The sequence below is a fragment of the Capsicum annuum genome, chromosome 2, assembly GCF_002878395.1.
Source record: "Capsicum annuum cultivar UCD-10X-F1 chromosome 2, UCD10Xv1.1, whole genome shotgun sequence".
In the NCBI taxonomy this organism is placed as follows: Eukaryota; Viridiplantae; Streptophyta; class Magnoliopsida; order Solanales; family Solanaceae; genus Capsicum; species Capsicum annuum.
This window is the reverse complement of record NC_061112.1, coordinates 78,861,626-78,868,757: the sequence shown is the minus strand read 5'-3', so window position 1 is coordinate 78,868,757 and position 7,132 is coordinate 78,861,626. Positions and strand designations below refer to the sequence as shown.

Sequence of the window (7,132 nt, the reverse complement as noted above, 5' to 3'; positions counted from 1 at the left end):
CTACTCCAAGGGCCAGGACCGCAGGTACTACCTGCGCCCAGTGCCAGACCACAGGTACAGACCAAATGTGCCCACCGACCCAGTTTTCTCCTATTTTATTCAGGTTTTGGTTTTAGGGTTTCCTTATGTACTATAAATACCCTTTATGTGTTTTTTAGTAGGAGGAATGCACTTTTTATATTCACAAACATATTTTGATTCCAAGATCTGATTTTGATCTTGGGATTCTCTGGTATTGACTTTGGTTCATTAATTCAGTTACGGTTGTGGGTTTTATTACTTCTTATCATTATGATTTCATCTATGATTTTGAATATGAATATTATTGATTTCTTCACAAGTATGAGCTACTAAAACCCATAGCTAGGGTTGTGGAAACCATGTCAGATTGATAGAGTAGAGGAAATGTTATGAATTGATACCCATGCATGCATTGCTTTATCTTCATTATAATAGTTTTCTTAATGGGTGCATATGTTAGGATCCCTCCTAGATATTGCTACTTACTCTAAAAGAGGAGTAGCGACTAGAAAAAGATAAAGATAACAGTAATTTGGAGTTTAAATATCGATCCATGCTTCTAGGTTCTATCTTAGTAAGATAGTTAGGTTATATCTAATAACTAGAGATTCAAAAGGTAATAGTTAGCTGGGATCAAGATAAAGGTTAGTAAGGCAACATCCTGAGAATCAAAAGGTAATGGGTGAAATATTTTTGCTTTTCCAAAATACTGTAGAACTTACATAACTTATCGATTCTACATGCAAAGTATTAGATTGGCTCAACAAAGCACGATAATCCTACAAGTTGAGAACCCAGGTGGAACAGAATCCTTGTTTTCACCTACGATTGATTACAAATGAAGTTAGTATGGTTACTTTCTCAAGATACTATATAAACCCCCCCCCCCCCATTTACTTTCCTTGTTCTTCCTGTGGACTAAAATTGCTGAGATCCATACTTCCACATGTTCCCTTGGGATTTGACCACAACCTCTATTGGGTTACTATATTTTGATAGTGGTCATATCATCATCTAATAGGAGGTTTTGTTTTGACGTCATCAATTTCCTTTACTATTGTGTCGGTCCCCTCAACTCCCATTAGAATATGAGCTAGGACATCCTCATTCTTGAGATTTTTTAGATCAATAGCATTTGACTCTCTTTCTCTCTACTCATGGTCTCTATTCATTCGACCTTGATTCTTGCCTTACCTTTGATAGGTAGGGTAGGAACCTACCAAATGGTTCGACAAGAACCTACTGTCCACATCAAGAACCTATCCTTCTTAATCATTACAAGACCCATCACTCTTTGAAAAATTAACTTTGACCTCCTTGGGAGGGGTCCCCATCACATGATTGGTAAGAAGGTTTAGTTGAGCCATTACCTTAGCCATCTTAGCATCTCTTTCCTTCTTTCTCTTTTTTTGTTCTTGACTCACAAAAGATGCGAAGGGAGCCCCCACAGTCACCTCAACATCCCTTGTGTGTCATCTGTTATTTTGTTTTGTTACTTGATTTAGTAAATTTACCGTAACACTATAAGACAACCCAATAAGAGAACCACCAGCTATGTTATCTACCACCATGTTTAGATGGTTCAATGCCCTATAAAATATTTGAAAAAGCATCTTCTCCATAACCTCATGATTAGGGCATTATATAAACTTATCATTAAAGTTTTGCCGCACTTCATACAATAATTCTCCATTGAGTTGGTGAAAGTAGGTGATTTCATCTCTAAGTTGTAAAATATGGGGTGGAGGAAAATACCAATCCAAGAAAGATTTCGTAAGCTTAGCCCATGAATTAATAGAGCCCACGAGCAATGACCTCAACCATAGAACTGCTTTTCCCATCAAAGAAAATGGGAAAAGACGTAACCGAATAGATTCTTGAGTGATGAAGGCTATAGTAAATGGTAGGTAAACATCAACAAAGTTCTTCAAGTGGTGATTAGAATATTCATGGGCTTGTCCTTAGAAAAAACCCTTCATTTGAAGAAAATGAAGCATCACATTTGTAACAAGGAAAACTCCATTTTCTTTCACCAGTGGATTACGAATAGCACTATCTCACCCCATATCTTCAATATGATCCTTACCCTCAAGAAATCCATCAAAGATACCAGCATTACTACCTAATTGGCTCATGGTGTTGTGCTTGCTAGTTTATTCACCTAAGAAAGACAAAAACAACAAACAATGTAAACGAAAACACTGTGGCTAACCCAAGTTCACTATAAACACTGCAATCATAAAAACTATGTTTCACTCCCCGGCAGCGGAACCATTTTTTGTAACACTTAACTTACACTACCAATTTGGTGCAAGGCAGACATTTTCAATATATACCCAACATGAGTCGGGGTAGAATCCTCAAGAAGTGTTAACTTTCAAAGCTTACGTGTATTGAGAGTTAACTATGTGTTAACTCGTAATGCAATAATTAAACAATAACATAAAAATAAATTGGGGGTGATTTGAAACTTTGTTAAACACAATTATGAATTACACTACGAGATCAAACAATTGATAGGTGCTACCAAATTGAGAGGAACCTTGGGGTTATGCTATCCTAGGTGGTATTCATGCATAGGTAATCAATAATTAGTCCAAGTTTTAGCTAAGGGTTTTGGGTAGGCTAGATTTAGGATCTCAGTATTAATCTTTTGATAAAATACCAAATTTCACTCATGGATTCTTTTGAGCACCTCATGAGCATAATAAGTTTACTAATCCATTACCTCAAACTAGCATCCTTATTTCTAAGATGATGCTTATAAAAATAACTAACTTAAATAACACCCTTATTTCTAAGATGATGCTAGCAAAGAAGCTAATTCAAGATGTTGTTCACAATTACTCCTCACACATTTCCCTCTTTTAAGGATGATATGGGATCCAAGATAATTGGGGTTTTCACTCCCAATTCAACTCAAACATGGTATAAGAGAAAAACCCATCACAATTAACTAATCATTTGGCCTAACAATCAATACCCACACATTATTCACCACCTAATCAAACATAACCACAAGATATAAGTTTAGTAACTTATGAAATTAAAGATAAGAAATATACCCAAATTAGCATGTGGTTCATTCATCATAAGAAAAATAAGTATCCAAGCTTCAATTTCAATATACAACCAAATCTCTATTGGAATAATACCAACAATTGTTTCTTCATTTAATATAAAGTGTTTTTCTCTCCAAAACTAGAAATTAGATGTTGAATATATAAAAAATTGAGCCTTTTGTAATTTGGGACTGAGCGGCATGAAATGATAAGTCTGCCCCTGATAGCTAGACCGATGATCACGATCGCACTTCTCTAGTTGCAATCGCGACCCTACAATTATAGTGGTCAACTCGTGATCTCCACTCCCTGAATTTGTTAACTAATCGCAACCACAGACCCTTAATCGCAATAGCACTTCAGCAATCTCCAAGCTTTGGATTGTAATTGCAGAACTTTTGAAATCTTGATCCAATGTGGTCACAACCCTTATAGTACAATCACATCACCTGAGTGTCGTATCTTGGATCCTGCCTTCAACTTTTGTCAATCTTTTGGCCATTTCTTTTCCTTTCCAGCATTGTCTCAACTCTTTTTTCTCATATTTTCCTGTAGGATCAAAAACACTGGAGACTAGTGTATTTTATGCAAAACTAATCTCATATATTCAATTATTTCATGATAGTGTGCAAGAAATTAGATTCAAATGAGTCGTAAATTGCCACTAATTAGTAAGGGAGCAAAAAAGATAAACTATTTTATTCTAATAGTATTTAGGAACTAAAGTACAATATTGTATATCACTAGTCAATATATAAGTAAAGAGCGAAAGAAGGATATATTACAGTAATACAAGGCCATATGATACATATCAATAGGTAGATAAAGAAAAAGAGGGCTATGTAATAATACCCTATATATATATATATATATATGCACACATACACATACATATATATACAACTAAACTCAAAGGTAAATATCTACGATAGGCAACCTAACATCTTATGGAATCCTATCCAATAAAGAAAGCCATTACTAGCATAATTAGGGTCTCGAACATAAGGATGACTAACATAAGATACTTTAACAATAACATATCTTACTATGAGAAAGAAAAAAAATCAGAAATGCATCGAAAATCTCAAATATTGGACCATAATCATCCTTTCATGAACTAACCATAATAACCAACAATAAAGTAACTGGCTAGTTAGGAAAAATAATAACCTAAATAGGCCCCTATAAGCTTGAAAGGTACAAGAAAGCACTCAGCAAAATCATAGCGTATTCATATACAACTCCCCATAAAACTAATAAATATAAGTACCAAACAATTATATTGGTGATAGAAAATACATATATGAATGAATGAAATATAAACCAATAACACACCATGTATAATCCATGAGCCATAACACAATAAGTGTATACACTTTCTTCATCTTAGTAGCTCGCAAATGAAGGACCTATAGCGACCATCCTTCTCCTGCGTTGTGTCTCACAGACAAAGAGACCCATAGAAGACTTAGGATATCTATATACACTACCTAGTCCCAAACCAGGACTTTCAATAACCATTATAATTAATCTACCCCATCCTATACCAAAGAGATATTAAGTGCAAGGACTTGAAATATGAGTAAAAGAGAGAATCTATAAATCCATTGCCTGAGATTATGTTTGGGAGTAAATTGGTATAATAGCATAGAAAAGATCAAAATATCTCTCGACTGAAGTAAATAGTAGGGGTAAAAGAGAGGATATTATCAGAATCACTCTCAGCCTAATTTCCAAAATAGCACATTTAATTCTTAAGAACATAATTTATTAAGTAAGGTGGTATGATCCCCTTGTAGAAGAAATCAATTTTTAAAGTGAAAAGTAAGAATAAATATTTTTTAGAAAATAGTTGTAAAACCAAGTGTTTGGTCGGAACCATACCACTAAGTGAGCATGAATGCCTCTAAAAGTATGTATATCATCACCAGTATCCAAATAATAAAACCATAAGCACCTAAGCTTCTATAAACAAGAATCATGTCCTTTATATAGATAGAATACTCATTTGAAATCCAACTGGTATTGTAACCTTGTCTTCGGGATCAAAAATATAAAATTAACATAATAATGCCTCATGACTTAGGAAACTACGGTTAATGAGGGCATAAATGTCGCTAGAGGATCAAATTAGGGGAATGTCATCCAATCCACAAAGTCAAATGATAAATCTTATACTAAAGGGATCCTTAACATCAAACTAGGATTAACATGCTTACAATCAAGGATTATAGGATTCTATAGTCATAACGAATATCATATACTAAGGTTTGTATAATACCCCACATGTTTCTAAGCTAGGAAGTGAATAAGTATTCCTACATATGAAATCTCCTATCGGTGATTCATACTTGAGTACATGACTTACAATTAATATTCTAGTGATAATATAGCTTATGATGCATTAAGCATGTTCATATGAGTCACTTAAGGTAATACAAGCTAAGAGTTTTTGAATCCATCAAGTTTTAGTGTTTGATTTTGCAAGGGTAATCTTTGAATGATTATAACTCAATTTTAATGTGGTATTTTGGCTGAATTACCAACTTAATTGTAGAGAATCAAATTAGCTTTCTAACGATACCAATTTCTCCTTAATCCAATACCCGAGTAAAAAGTTATGCCCATTTTCGTGAGAGACAGTAAGGATAGGCGATTGTTTAGGCGTCGCCCAACCAAACATAGGCGATTAGTTAGGCGCCGCCCAAACTAGCTTAGGCAATCACTTGAACACCGCCTAAGTTAGTTTCAGGTGCCAAAAACACTCCGTTTTGAGTTATTTTAAGGGTAATTAAGTCTTTTAACACTCCTTACACGTCCCTAAACTTAACCATACGAAATATATAGCTTCTAAACATATTAAAATCCTATTATCATCTCAAAGATCATCATCCAAGAGAACTAAAAGGGAAAAACAACTAGGTTTGTGTAACTAAGTTTAAAGATCCGATTTCAAGGAAATTCCTTCGTCAATCATCAAGAATCTTCCTTCTAAGGTATGCGTGAGCTGATTCATGGACTCCTTTCATCCATGAAGCTCAAGAACCATCTTCTAAATTTTGTATCATGATGTTTATGTTGTTGGTAGTTGATGTTCATGTGGTTGGAGTTTGATGATGCCTAAGATGGGATGATTTGTGATCTTGATGAATCCACCTATGCCTAAGATGTGCATGTAAGGTGTTTGTGAAAATACCTAAGAGAATAGAAATCATGCTTTTATGACATAATAAGTCCTAAATGACTATTCCATGTTCTAAGTTTATGTTCAACATTATCCCCATGCTATTGTCTTGAATTGAAGAAGTTGTAAGAGATGCTCATGATATTGTTGCGATATGGAATGACCATGTTATTGAAGCCATGCAAGTATATACATGTTGTGTGAATTCCCGATCATATGATAGTTTGTTGAGAATCATTCTTATTATGAAAGCCTTACTTATGATATTATGAATTGTGGACTCAAATCTTATGATAAAGTCATGTCATGTGTGTCAGTTTCCTCCTATCGAGTCCTGGGGGTAATTGTACCTGAAAACTATAGCTGTGTGCCTAGAGCCATGTCATGTTTCATGATATTTGAACTCAAGCTATGATTCCATAAACTTTAGTCAGTCATGTGACTCAGGAAAACCTCATGATCTTAGTCAGTTGTCAGATATCAGTAATATTTCACCAGTCAATGGAATTTAGTAAGATTCAATTATGCATAGTCAGTTATTTATGTCCAGTCCCTCCAGATAGGAGTAGAGGTTAGCACTGAGTGAACCCAAGGATGGGAACTCACCTGCCAGTTCAGGGTGTAATTCTTAGTAGTCATCCTTGTGTTCCAGAACTACGTAGACAGTGTAGGTTGAGACATCTTAACCCGTCAGATTAGGGTTGATGAGGTGGCTTAACCCATCAGTTTAGGGTTCCCACCATTCTCATTGAGTACCCGCCAGATTAGGTTCACTCACAGGCTGTCCATACTCGTGGCACGGTATTAACACCCCTCCATTCAGGGAAGAGATTGGACCCTAGCTTAGCCATAACGGCATACATGA

The 7,132-nt window shown here is 35.2% G+C and overlaps 1 non-coding gene across 1 annotated transcript; it reads left to right on the top strand.

Moving 5' to 3' along the window:
* Positions 1-1,644: 1,644 nt before the first annotated feature.
* Positions 1,645-1,750, top strand: LOC124896381. The gene has a single exon (XR_007052744.1). It is a non-coding gene; the product is annotated as a small nucleolar RNA R71 (small nucleolar RNA).
* The last annotated feature ends 5,382 nt before the right edge of the window (positions 1,751-7,132 follow it).